This window comes from Cervus canadensis, chromosome 3, assembly GCF_019320065.1.
Source record: "Cervus canadensis isolate Bull #8, Minnesota chromosome 3, ASM1932006v1, whole genome shotgun sequence".
Taxonomy (NCBI): domain Eukaryota; kingdom Metazoa; phylum Chordata; class Mammalia; order Artiodactyla; family Cervidae; genus Cervus; species Cervus canadensis.
The window spans coordinates 31,201,759-31,215,902 of record NC_057388.1 but is presented as its reverse complement, the minus strand read 5'-3'; the positions used below and the strand labels follow the sequence as shown (position 1 = coordinate 31,215,902).

The window sequence follows — 14,144 nt, the reverse complement described above, 5'->3', positions numbered from 1 at the left end:
GATGCTTGACTCCAATACTTGTTTTCATTGTGTTCTCTCTGTGCCTGTGTCTGCCTTGAAATTTTCCCTTTTGTGAAGACACTGGTCATATAGGATTAGGGGCCCACTCCACTCCAATATGACATCTTATTTTAAGTAGTTACATCTACAATCACCCTATTGCCATGTAAAGTCACATTCTGCAGTACTGGAGATTTAGGACTTCAGTAAATGAATTTGGGAGGGGGGACACAATTCAACCTGTAACACCATGTTTAGTAAATTTTCTATCTGCTTAGGCTAATATTCTTTAGAAGTCTTAACACAGTTAAGCTCAGAGTTTCTGTTCTGCATTCAGTGATGAGCAGGGTTGACTTATAGCCTCTGACTTCCTATCTGACTATTAGTTCTATGTCTACTTGCATGCTAAGTTATCTCAGTTGTGTCTGATTCCCTGCGACCTTATGGACTGTAGCTCGCCAGCCACCTCTGTTTATGGGATTCTCCGGACAAGAATACTGGAGTGCGTTGCCATGCCCTCCTCCTGGGAATCTTCCTAACCCAGGGATCAAACCCATGTCTCTTACGGCTCCTGCATTGGCAGGCAGGTTCTTTACCACTAGCGCCACCTGGGAGGCCCAATAAGTGACCTACAAATCATTAATATTAATAGTAAGTTCTTTAGAAAAAATTATATTCATTCTTCCTATTTTGAAAACACTTCATTATCATTTAATGAGTAAAAACACCCCAAGATAGATCAGAATATTCCTGACATTATGGAGGATGTCACTTAGATCTATATGTGGACTTCCCAAAATCTAGTTAAAGAATAATATATATATATATACACTGCTGTTATTGTTCAGTTGCTAAGTCATGTCCTACTCTTTGTGACCCCCATGATCTACAGAAAGCAAGGTCCCCTGACCCTCACTGTCGCCCGGAGTTTGCCTAAATTCATGTCCATTCACTCGATGATGCCATTCAAACATCTCATCCTCTGTCACCGCCTTCTCCCCCTGCCCTCAATCTTTCCCAGAATCAGGATTTTTTCCAGTGAACAGGCTCTTCACATCAGGTGGCCCAAGTATTGGAGCTTCAGCTTCAGCATCAATCCTTCCAATGAATATTCAGGGTTGATTTCCTTTAGGATTGACTGGTTTGATGCCCTTGCTATCCAAGGGACTCTCCAAGAGTCTTCTCCAGCACCACAATTCAAAAGCATCAATCCTTCAGTGCTCAGCCTTCTTTATGGTCCAACTGTCACATCCATACATGACTAGCGGAAAAACCATAGCTTTGACAATACAGACCTTGGTTGGCAAAGTGATGTCTCTGCTTTTTAATAAGCTGTCTAGGTTTGTCATGGCTTTTCTTCCAAGGAGCAAGAGTCTTGATTTTGTGGCTGCAGTCACTACCCACAGTGATTTTGGAGTCCAAGAAAATAAAATCTGTCACTGTTTCCACTTTTCTCCCATCTATTTGCATATTTATATCATATATTGCATATATTTATATTATAAACATATGTACATATTTTATATATAATTTATATAATTACAAAAAAGCAATGGGGCTTCCCTGGTGGCTCAGATGATAAAGAATCTACCCACAAAGTGAGAGACTTGGGCTTGATTCCTGAGGCAGGAAGATCCCCTGGAGCAGGGAATGGCTATCCTCTCCAGTATTCTTGCCTGGAGAATTCCATGGACAGAGGCTACAGTCCAAGGGGTTGCAAAGAGTTGGACACAAATGAGTGACTAACAGTAACTAAAAGCAATACAGAAAGATAAAAGAGGGAGAAACATAGACCACGGTGAGCTCAAAATATTCCCTATCTTCAGACTTCTGTTCCTTAAACTGAGTTCTAGCATTTCTACTTGGAAAAAATTCCTTTTAAAACTTAAAACACATCTGCCACTCTGACCACCTTCTGCCAACCTCTACGTTCTCCCCAAGGAAGCAGGAATTGCTTAACCAGACTGATAAGGCTCAAAATACTCATCTGGCCACACATAAAATGTAAGCATTCACCATGCATTTAAATGCAAAGGGTACACACAGGTGACCTATTTGCCTTCTTTATTCTTGGGGTTAAGTGTGTAACCAGGCCTAGAATTGCCAACAAGGAAAAGCAGGTCCTTTCAGCTCTTAAGGAACTGGTTATTGCTTCTTACTGTGGTAATTTGTGGCTTCCCAGAGAGCGGTGACATGCCAAGGTAATAGATTGGGTTTGGGAGCAACAGGTGGGAGGCACTGTTTAGGCTTCCATGAATGCTTTTAAAATAAACACTGATAAATTGGAATGTGTCCAGAGGTACAAAGGCAACCCTTTGGGAAACACTGACCTAAGCTATGTGTATCAGGTATTAATAAATGACCCTGGACAACCTGTCCTTCACCTTATCCTCTCCTCTTGTTGAAAGATGAACTGCAAGTCAAGGAAGCAGCCACAAGTGAGGCAGGCATTGGTTCTGATGGCTAATCTGATATGAACATTCAGCCTATAAAAATGCATCTTATTTGCACCCACAAAGCTCAGCAGGAGGAGCTCCTCTCCTCACTTACTTGCAGGCCACAGCCATTTTAAAAACTCTTTTCCTACCCCCCATCCCGCAATGGCTCAGCGGGTTAAGAATCTATCTGCAATGCAGGAGACACAGGCGGTGTGGGTTCCATCTCCATGGGTCAGGAAGATCCTCTGCAGGAGGAAATGGCAACCCACTACAGTACTCTTGCCTGGAGAATCCCATGAACAGAGGAGCCTGGCAGGCCACAGTCCATGGGGTCACAAAGAGTCGGACACAACTGAGTGACTAACACTTTCACTTTCCCTACCAAGGCTCTCTGTGCTCCTCGTGACTTGGTAGCACCTGATTAACAAAACAGATGGAGCAGAAAAGGGGACACACTGACTCATCCACCCCAGGTCTTGCACCCTTCACTCCACCCCAAGGACTGCCCACTTCCTAGAACTAATTAGAAAAAGTACAATCAATAATGCATTAGCCAGTCTTTTGAAATTCCTCTTGGGTCAGCAGGCATGGGCCCTGCTGAATTTTACACTTGAGAAATTAACCAATTCTTGATTTTATTTCAAAGGTCAGAGTAATAGGGAAAATACTTCTTTCATTTCCAAGAAATTCATTTTAAAATTGGCATCTCACACATAATAATATCACTTACAATAAGTCTGGAGCTAAAGTAAAAAGAACTTTTCTCCCTAATCATCCTATCAATCTTTGAAAATATTTAGGTATTAACTGTTTTAATATTTCCCTCCCAACAGCAATGTCACATGTGATTCTGATAAAATACCAGTTAAGTATGTATGAATCTGAAGTATTAAAATTTTAAAAGTGAGCAATAAACAAAAGTACATCAAGATACTAGTATAATTATATTCATTGTTGAATTTTTGAAATGGCAAACTCCTGGAATGGACAAAAATACCTATTGATGGAGGTCTAAATAAATGAATCACAGTACATCCACAAAATAGTAGTACATTCTGCCATTTACTTTTTTATTTTTAATGAAATTTTATATCTGGAGGTCTTTCAGCCATAAAAAGGAACTAGGTAAATTTGTGTGTGTTTTCCTGGGAAAATCTCTGAGACATATAATCTTTTTAAATGATAGCATGATCCCATTGGTGTAACTTTCTTACAGTGTGTGCATGTGTGTGACTGTGTCTGTGTCTGTTCCTCTGTACGAAATGTAGGGTCATTCATTCACTAAAATATGTATTATGCCCTGCTATGGACCAGGCACTGGGATTTTTTTTTTTAAGATATTACGGAAACAAAGAGGAACAAGACAAAGTCCTCATTCTTAAGAAGCTTATTTGTGAATGGAGGAGAAAAACAGTAAGCAAGTAAATAAATAAATAAGGTACTTTTAGATCGTGACCAACACTATGAAGAAATAAAACTGACCAACGACAAACTGCATAAGATAGGCTGAGGTAACACCTGAAAGCCAGAATAGATCAGGGGAGTCTTTCAGGCAGAAAAACCTTCTGATGCAAGACCATCAGACAGAACAAAGCCAGTGAGGTGAAACAGGGCTAAAGAAGATGGAAGAAATAATTGAAGAAGCAGGCAAAGCCAGATCAAGAAGAATCTTCTAGCTTATTTAAAGCAGTTTACATTTTATTCTATATGCAGTAGGAAACTAAGGAAGCTGGGATTGAGTGATGAGGGAGATGACCCAGGATGAATTCCAAACCTTAAAAATTGCATAAGCACTCCCCATGCCAGTCCTTAGGATGCATTAGAGGCACCCAAAATTGAGGCAGAAACTTTTTCTCCACTGTTTTTTTAACTATGTGCAAATAATATTTGAAATGTTTAATGAAAAAATGGGCTAATAATGTAAGGTGGCAAACCAACACTGAGAATGTTTTCTGGTTTTCTGGTTTAATGTGCAATACTTTTTTCTAAGCATCAGTCTTCATCAAACTGTGAGCAAGGACAATGTCATACTTGCATTAACTAAGACCTCCAAACTTCTGAACGTCCCACCGATTAACGAAAAAAAATTACTTTTTAAGTTCATCCTCTTTCTAGCCAATTCAAACCAATTATTTAACCTCTTTAGACCTAGCTTGGGCTTCTTTAAAGAGAGAAATGGTGTCTAACTCAGATTTAATGAGTTAATGCAGGAAGAACTTAAAGTTAGGTGCATATTGGAACTACCCAGAATGTTAGTACAGATTACAGAGGATCACTGCCATAGGATAAGATCTAAATATCTGCATTTTATCCAAAGTTTCCAGGTGACTGATACGCACCCAAGCTTGAGAACCAGCAAGTTAACATATGCGCCTAATCTAGTGCAATTCCTGGCATAGCAAACCCTAATAAAAAAAGTGTGCTCCTCACTCTTCCTTCTTCTGCCTGAACTGCAGAGTAGCTGGTTTCCCTTCTGTTATCTGTCTCACCAACTCTTCAGTGAAACTAACAAAACGAAAACTAAGAGAGATAAAATGTATGACCCTTGTTGTTCAGTTGCTAAGTCGTGTCTGACTCTTTGCGACCCATGGACTGCAGCATGCCAAGCTCCCCTGTCTTTCACTATCTCCCAGAGTTTGCTCAGATTCATGTCCATTGAATCAGTATGCTATCTAACCATCTCATCCTCTGCTCCCCCTTCTCCTTTTGACTTCAGTCTTTCCCAGCATTAGGGTCTTTTCCAGTGAGTCGGCTCTTCGCATCAGGTGACCAAAGTACTGGAGCTTCAGCTTCAGCATCAGTCTTTCCAATGACTATTCAGGACTGATTTCCTTTAGGGTTGACTAGTTTGATCTTCTTGCAGTCCAAGGGACTCTCATGAATCTTCTCCAGCACAATTTGAAAGCATCAATTATTCAGTTCTTAGCCTTCTTTATGGTCCAAATCTCACATCTGTACATGACTACTGGAAAATTCATAGATTTGACTATAAGGACCTTTGTTGACAAAGTAACATCCGCTTTTTAATATGCTGTCCAGGTTGGTCATAGCGTTCCTTCCAAGGAGCAAGCATCTTTTAATTTCACGGCTGCAGCCACGGTCTGCAGTGATTTTGTCTGTTCTGCACAAACAATAAAAGTCTGGGTGCAGATGTTAAGGTTTATGTGCCCTGCAATCACAGACACTTTTTTGGCCACTTTAGAGAATTTGCATATGCATGAGATGGGTGGGAATAGTGTGGGACCTGCCCCTCTCAATGAGTGACAGTTGATGGTAATGATTTGCTCCAGCCCCCTGAGCCTCCCCAACATGGGAGAGTGATTCATTTGCATCCAGACTCATCCACACTGTTGGTGATATCTCCAGACACCAGCGTCTGACTCAGCCTCCCAGGAAGTAAAGGTCAGGCACTGACAAGGCTGCGGCTGTGCCCACCGTAATGGAGCCACTGAAGTCCTGGAGGTGCTCCTTGAGACTCTGACTCTTCCCACAAGCTCCCTCAGAAGAGCTGCATGAACTCTGGGTTCTCCCAGTGGAGGGGCCAGAGAAACACAATTCAAGAGTATGGAGGAGGTTATGTCTTCTGAGAGATGAGACAGAAAAAGGAGCCAGCAGATAAAGGAGACCTGCTCTTCTGGATTCTCTCCCTACTCCCTATCCATGTTATACCCCTTCCCGAGCTCTATCCCCATATCAAATTGATACTTCCATGAATCAGTCCCTAAGGCCAACGTCAGGGCCCCAAACACATAGCAACTAAAAGTGAGATGTTAAAACTAGGCAGCTGACTTCACTCCTCTTCATAAAATATGATAGACAAGGAGGACCCCCTACTCCCACCTCAGGAAGAACCAGAGGTATGAATGGGAGGACAGAGGAATTTCCCAGAAAACAGAAACATTGTCCACTAGATTGACGGAACTTTCATGACACCACAGAGTCCTTGCCGCTCCCACCCACCAGAGTCTGAATGCATGCTGTGCACCAATGACAGCCAGATATTTTTACTGTCCCTTTCCAAATGGAAATTTCTTTTGCAATTTTTCCTGCTAAAGTTTAATTACTGCATATGTTTGTGTTGAAAACCAATAACTTGTATTTAAGTTTTTACATCATTTGACACAGGGGAAACACAAGGAGACCAGATGGAAAGGAATGAACATCACTGAGAGACCATAGACTTTAAAGAAGACTTTATATAACTATAAAGAGGGTTATATAAGTGGAAAGAAAAATGTGATATTGAGTACCAAACAGCTGGACTCTGAAAATTCACTTCTACTAGCATGATGAGTATACCCTTGGCTTCTGCATCACTGCTTTCAATAGCTATTATTGCTTTTTATATCTTTTCTTTTTTTTCCCGTCAGCATTTTCTAGTCTGAGAGGTATAAAGTGGTACGTTAATGTTAATTTAGCTTACATTTTTATGACTACTAGCACATTAGAGCATCTTGTAATATATTTATTGGTTGTTTGGATTTGCTCTTGTGAATTGCATAATCATATCCCATGTTTGTTTTTCTGTTGAGTTGTTTGTCTTCTTTGTCAAATTGTAAGAGCTCTCTGTGTATTATAGTTATTAACCCTTGCTAAATCCATCATCTGCTTTGCAAATATTTGTTCCAAACTTAATGACTGTCTACAAGCATTGCTTATACTTTATTTTGCATAAAAATTTTAGTATTTTGTGCTCAGATATATCAATTTTTAAATTGATGCTAGAAAAAACTTATTGTAAAAGTTTTAAATAAATAGATGCTAGGCTTATTATTATTTTATTATCATCACCATTAAGGTCTTTCTTTCCCCATAGACTGTATGCCTTGTCTCTTAGATTTTTTTCTAAAATTCTTAACATTTTAATTTTTATAATTAAGTCTTTGAACTGAAATTTACTTTCATATATGTGAAACATAGGAATCCAATTTTATTTTCTTATAGATGAACAACAAGTTGTACCAGCACCAATTGTTAAATAAATTGTTTCTCCATGAATTAAAATATGCTCTTCATGTGTTAAATTTTGATGTTTCCTGTATGTCTGAATGAACAATTTGTCTACTCCTCTGCCAGTTTCATATTACTTGGGTTGTAATGGCTTTATGCTATGTTCTAATATCTAGGCAGTCCCCCTTACTATTCTTTTAGATATATTTCTTGACATTTTTAAGCTTTTTTTCTTGCAACTGAACTTTCATGTTATTTTGTCCAGTTCCACAAAACAAATCCAAGTTGGTATTCTAATTGGAATTGTATGATATTTATAAATTGATTTGGGAATAATTAGCTCTTTACAATTACATCTTCTTATCTAAGAATATACTATGCTTTTCAGTTTGTTCAGACCTTGATTTTATACTGACAATGTGATAGTTTCTTTCATGTAGAGCCTTCATCTGTTTTGTTAATTTGGAGCATAAATTGATGCCATCAGTGACATTGTAGAGCCAACTACCTTTCCGTACCTCATGTAACTTGCTTTGGCCTAAAGAAGGGGGCAGAAGTGACAGAGTGCTAGTTTCAAGCCTAGGTCTCAATAAGCCTTGCATATTCCTGCTTGTTCTCTTGCACCTTTCCCACAGCCATGAAAAGAGCTTTCTCTATAACTTTTTCTCTATAGCCACTGCCCCTTCAACCTAGAGATAGACTTTAAAGCAAAGCCACTCAGCCAAGTTCAGACAAGAAATATGGGTGAAAATACCTGTCAGGGTGGTCCATGCCAAGATCCTGTTTATCATTCCCACTGCGCTCTTGCTATCTCTGCTGTGACTTACACTATGTACATCGAATACAACCAAGACTGCCATTTTGACCACAGAAGACTGGATTCTTTTCTATGCTAAAAGCACATATGGTTACCTGAACATTAGGGAGAGCTAATCCTTTGAAGCTTAGAATAAAACTCTGCCCAATAGGGATACCCTGTATCAAATGGTAACAAATCAACAAACTTCATTCCTCTTGCTAAGGATGAAGTACTATGTACACGGAAAAGGGTCGGTATAGCCATTGTGTCATAAACAATTGCTCCACTACTCCACATAGTTTGCTTCCATGCCAGTTTTGGAAGTGTTGGCTATTCTCTTGGGTTTAGCCTATGAATGTCAACAAATCTGTACTTTCTAATCTTTTATTTTCCAACAACAAAATAATAGCTGGTATATTTTAGTATTTACCAAGCAACAAAATAATACCAAAAATACCCTATATTTAACATATATATGTCATTTTGTTAAATCCTAATAATCTGTGAGGTAGTTAGTATTATTATTTTCTTTGTACAGGTGAGGAAACTGAGGTTTAGAGAAGTAAAATAACTAGTAAGATAACCAGTTCATTGTCACATAGCATGGAAGTAGAACTGGGATACAAAATCAGACCTGTCTGGCTCCCAGGATAGTCTATAGCAATGGTTCTGAAAGTGTGGTCCTCAGATTAGCACATCAGCACCACCCGGGAACTTCTTAGAAATTCTTGGGTCCCACCCGACCGACAGAATCAGAAACTCTGAGAAACGGACAAAAAGTCCACATTTTAACAAGCTCTCCTCACCAGGATTTTGATGCCTGCTTTAGTTTCAGAACCACTGCCCTAGACCATACTACCTCTTCAAAATAGTTTTAAAGGCAGGAATAAATTCTGTGAACAGAAATGATCTGAAAGTCTTCCTAAAGACCATAAGCTGAGCTTTAGAGGATGGAGAGAATGAAAGTGGGTATAAAAAGGAGATGGCAAAAATTAAACATACTCTAATCAAATGGACTTCCCTGGTGGCTCAGATGGTAAAGCGTCTGCCTGCAATGCAGGAGACCTGGGTTCTATTCCTGGGTCAGGAAGATACCCTGGAGAAGGAAATGGCAACCCACTCCAGTACTCTTGCCTGTAAAATCCCATGGACAGAGGAGCCTGGTAGGCTACAGTTCATGGGATCACAAAGAGTCGGACACAACTGAGTAACTAACAGTTTCACTTTCAACCAAATGACCCAGTAATTGCATCCTTCGTTATTTACCCAAAGCAGTTGAAAACTTATGTGCACACAAAATGTAGCACATGGATATTTACAGCAGGTTTATCCAGAATTGCAAAATATTGGAAGAAACCAAGATGTCCTGTAGTAGATGAATGGATAAATAAACTGTGGTATATCTACACAGTGGAATGTTATTCAGTGCAAAAAAGAAATGAGCTACTAAGTCATAAAAAAAATAGAGGAAATCTGCTGTTCTTGTTCAGTCGCTAAGTCACATGCAACTCTTTGTGACCCCACGGACTGCAGCATGCCATGTTCCTCTGTCCTCCACTATCTCCCAGAGTTTGCTCAAATTCATGTCCATTGAGTCAGTGATGCCATCTAACCATCTTATCCTCTTCTCTCCCTTCTCTTTTTGCCTTCAATATTTCCCAGCATCAAGGTTTTTTACAACAATCCGCTCTTTGCATCAGGTCTTAGAATTTCAGCTTCAGCATCAGTACTTCCAATGAATAGTCAGGACTGATTTCCTTTAGGATGGACTGGTTGGATCTCCTTGCAGTCCAAGGGACTCTCAAGAGTCTTCTCCAGCACTACAATTCAAAGACATCAATTCTTCAATGCTCAGCCTTCTTTATGGTTCAACTCTCATATCCATACATGACTACGGGAAAAATCATAGCTTTAACTATATGAACCTTTGTCAGCAAAGTGATGTCTCTGCTTTTTAATAAGCTGTCTAGGTTTGTCACGGCTTTCCTTCCAAGGAGCAAGTGTCTTTTAATTTTGTGGCTGCAGTCACCATCTGCAGTGATTTTGGAGCCCCACAAAGCAAAGTCTGTCACTGCTTCCACTTTTTACCCTTCTTTTTGCCATGAAGTGATGGGACCAGATGCCATGACCATAGTTTTTTTAATGCTGAATTCCAAGCTGGTTTTTTTTTTTTTTTTTTCACTCTCCTCTCTCACTCTCATCAAGAGGCTCTTTAGTTCCTCTTCACTTTCTGTCATTAGAGTGGTATCTTCTGCATATCTGAGGTTGTTGATATTTCTCTCTGCAATCTTGATTCCAGCCTGTGATTAGCTGATTCCATCCAGTCTAGCATTTCACATGACATACTCTGCATGTAAGTTAAATAAATAGGGTAACAATAAACAGCCTTATAGCACTTCTTTCCCAATTTTAAACCAGTGAATTGTTCCATGTCCAGTTCTGTTGCTTCTTGACCCACATACAGGTCTCTCAGGAGACAGGTAAGGTGGTTTGGTGCTCCCATCTCTTGAAGAATTTTCCACAGTTTGTTGTGATCCACACAGTCAAAGACTTCAGCAGAGTCAATGAAGCAGAAATAAAAGCTTTTCTGGAACTCCCTTGCTTTCTCCATGATCCAGTGAATGCTGGCAATTTGATCTCTGTTCCTCTGACACTTTGAAACCCAGTTTGTACATGCGGAAGTTCTCAGCTCACGTGCTGCTGAAGCCTAGCTTGAGGGATGTTGAGAATAACCTTGCTAGCACGTGAAATGAGTACAATTGTACAGTAGTTTGAACATTCAGTTGTACAGTAGAGGAAATTTAGATGCATATTAATAGGCAAAATGAACCAATTTGAAAAGTCTGCTTACTTGTAGTAGATGACTCCAACTATATGACATTCTGGAAAACACAAGATCCTGGAGGCAGTAAAAAGATCAGTGGGTGCCAGGGAATGGGGACTCTGAGAGATGGAGCAGAGAGATTTTTAGGGCAGTGAAAATACTTTGTATGATAATATAATGGTGGATACATGTCATTAGGCATTTTCCAAACTCATGTAACATACAACATCAATAGTGAACCCTAGTGTAAACTATGGGCTTTGGATGGTTACGATGTGCCAATGGAGGTTTAGCAATTGTAACAAATGTCTCACTCTGGTGAGGGATGTTGACATGGTAGAAATTATGCACATATGGGAGCAGAAAGCATGGGAAATCCCCACACCTTCCTCTCAATTTTGCTGTGGATCTAAAACTGCTCTTTTAAAAATTGCCTTAAATAAATAAAAAATAAAATACTAAATAGAAAAAAGTACTTTGCCTGGGTCAAAAGAGTGATTATGCAGATGAAAAGACCAAGACCAGCTTTCATGGGGGAGGTAATCATTTAAAGAAGCTATAAAGAACAGTTAGAATTTGAACAAAGAGCAAAGTACAGGACTCTCTAGCTTGAGATTCTCAACCTTGGCACTAGGGATGTTTTGGAAGAGATCATTCTTTGTCATGGTGTCTGCATTGTAGAATGTTTAGCAGCATCCCTAGCCTCTATCCACTAGACACCAGTGGCATCCTCGAGTTGGGCCAACCAGAAAGTCTCAATACTGCCAAATATCCCTGGCAATAAGAGGAGGGAAAGAGCAATGTCACACGTGGTTAAGAACCAGATAAAGAGCCAGGTGAAAGGAACAGCAGTTGGAAAGGCAAGGAGACAACACAAAGCATGAGAATGGTTTGGTTAAAATACAGTTGTCAAAACCATTCATCATTAAAGTCAAAGCTGGAGTGTCATAAAGTAATGAGTGGTGGGGCTAGGAAAGTCTTCTGGGACCACAAGTTTTCATGAAAAGTGAAAGTGTTAGTCGCTCAGTCACAATTCTTTGTGAACCCATGGACAGTAGCCCATCAGGCTCCTCTAAGGAATTTTCCAGGCAAGAATACTGGAGTGGATAGCTATTCCCTTCTCCAGGGGATCTTCTCGACTCAGGGATTGAGCCTGGGTCACTCACATCACAGGCAGATTCTTTACCATCTAAGCCACCAGGGAAGCCCCACAAGGCGTCATACTTTGAATTTAAAAGTTTGGAGTACACCCTGTAAACAAAGAGGAAATACCAAAGGTCTTTGATCTAGAAGTAATAGCTTAAGAGCGCTAAGATTTGTGGATAATGCTTAGAAAGAATTAAAATGACTGCTCAATGTCCTTCTTTGGGGAGAGGATTTTAAAGGGCTGCTACATAGTTAAACCATTAACATTCAATATTTTTTTCTTCAGGAGATATAGAGGCTGTTTAAAAGAGCAGAGGTCCAGAGAGGAACCACATGGGGGCTTGCTGAGTTGAATCTCAGGGGGGCATCCAGTTTGTGTCTAGGCTGGAGTTAGAATTGTAGAGGTGCAGAAGGAAACCCTGTCCTTCCTAGTGGCCATACCCTGTGGCCAAAAGTGGAACCTTCCCCCTAACGTGCCTGCCTATGGAGCAGGTATTGGAGGCTGTGCTGTACCTGTTTGATGGGATGTTCCTGCTCCAGGCTTCTAACCTGAGTGGCCACTGCTGGACTGGCCCCCTCAGGCTTTTCAAGGCCACTTTGTGCCACCCCCAACGAAGGTTTCTGCTTCACTGGAGTCCAGACAGAGGCCAGAGTGGCTAACCTCACTTGGATAGGAGACAGAGGTATCCTAGTGGCTTCTGATCCAGGTGCTGTTGAATTGTGGGAGCTGGATGAGAATGAGGCGCTCGCTGACAACAAGCTCTGCAAGTATAAGCACGATGACATTGTGTCTACAGTCAGCGTCCTGAGCTCTGGCACACAAACTGTGAGCTGGTAGCAAAGACTTCTGGATCAAGGTTTGAGACCTTGCTCAGCAGATGGTTCAAAATTCCCACCGAGCTCATTCTGGGCAGGCCACCTGTGTCGCTGCCTTTCTCCACAAGGATCCTGTGTTTCTTTCATGTGGTGAGGACAATACAGTCTTACTGGAGGATATCTGCTGTCCCAAGCCAGCCTCACAGATGGGACACAGTGCCTCTGGCTACCTTCTTGCATCCCTGGCGTTGCGTCCTCAGCAGACTAAAGTCTTTGTCTTTGGGGATGAGAATGGGACTGTCCCACCGCGGACACCAAGAGTGCAAGCTGTGCCCTCAGCTCGGGGGTGCAGTCCTCGTGTGTCACTGGGCCAGTGTTCTCTCCACACAGTGCTCCCCTCCTGGCCTCTGTCAGTGACAAACTACTCACTTGCTGTACTGGACTTAGACCCTCCGGAGGTTTAGAAGCCAAGCCCACAGAAACTTTGTGAGCAATGCTACTTGGTCCTCACTGAATCACTCCCTTCTTACCACAGCGGGCTGGGACCGTGAGGTCCTCCACCATTTCATGCCCACAGAACCTCTCCCAGAGACTGGAACTAAGAGTGTTGCCGAGTAGGTTGGATTCCAGACAAAAAGCAAATCCCCCGAGAGTATCCACTCCCTTTGCTCCTGCCCTCTCATTGTGTGAGACAACACAGGAGCCTTATATAGTGTGTGAGTATACCAGATCTGTGCAGTTAGTAGGCATTGTCTCTCAGGCTGGGAGAGGCTGGATTCTGAAGCCCTATAGTCAGGGAAGAACAATTTCATTGAACATGAAAAAAAAAAATATTTTCTACATCAGCTAGAGGGTGGTGAAAGTTTTTTGGACAAGAGTTTATGGAATTCTTCAGGAAAGAATACTAGAGTGGGTAGCCATTCACTTCTCCAAGGAATCTTCCCAACCCAGGGCTCGAACCTAGGTCTCCTGCATTGCAGGCAGATTCTTTCCCATCTGAGACACCAGGGAAATCCCGTATAAAATATTTCATACTAAAATCTTTTTCTTAAAAAGCTCTTAATTTTTAAGTTTTTTTTTAATTTTTAAGTTTTTAAAAAGGGAGATTTTTAACATTTACTACTGTTTTTTCTATCATACTATGAGCTCTGAAGAAAGTGACTGTTCTCAG

General features: G+C 40.9%; 1 pseudogene; it reads left to right on the top strand.

Annotated features, from left to right (window-relative positions):
* The first annotated feature begins 6,247 nt into the window (after positions 1–6,247).
* On the top strand, positions 6,248–13,591 carry LOC122437797 (annotated as a pseudogene).
* The last annotated feature ends 553 nt before the right edge of the window (positions 13,592–14,144 follow it).